Raw genomic sequence first — 644 nt, forward strand, 5'->3', positions numbered from 1 at the left:
CATCCCATGGATCCCATCCCATGGATCCCACCCCACCCCACCCTGTGAGCATCAGAGGGAATTCAGGTGCTGAGCTTTTTGGAGCAGCTGCTGAAGGCAAGAGCTGTGCTGGGCTGGGATTCAGGAGCTATTTCTGGTTCCCCAGCCCTCATCCACAGTCAGGACCACACCTCCAATAGGCAACGGGGCTATTTTTAGGCTGAGCTCTCAGTTCATGGCACAGCACGAGGTTTGGGAGGATTCAGCTGTTCCATGTCCTGTGTTTGGGTTTTTATGAATCAGCCCCAGTGGAAAGAGGAGGTGCAAACTGCTGGGATGGAGCAGGACAGAGGGATCGGGGAGGGATCACATCCCAGACAGCAACACACAAACTCCCACAGCAGCTTTTCACCATCAGCCCCATCCCACAGCCCTCAGCTTCCCAAATTCCTCCCAGGAGCTGCCCTCAGGGGGATCCTGGGAGGGGATTTCTGGATTGGGGCCACCCAAGGTCTCATCCTGGAGAGGGACACGACATTTTTATGGGAACAGAACCCAGCTGGAAAACAAACACAAACTCCTTTTTCCAGGTCTGAAGGAGCAGAACTGGGTCACATCAGTCAGAGCCTGGAGCACAGGGGGATGGAGAGAACTGCACCAAGCAC

This window comes from Parus major, unplaced genomic scaffold (genome assembly GCF_001522545.3).
Source record: "Parus major isolate Abel unplaced genomic scaffold, Parus_major1.1 Scaffold361, whole genome shotgun sequence".
Classification (NCBI taxonomy): Eukaryota; Metazoa; Chordata; class Aves; order Passeriformes; family Paridae; genus Parus; species Parus major.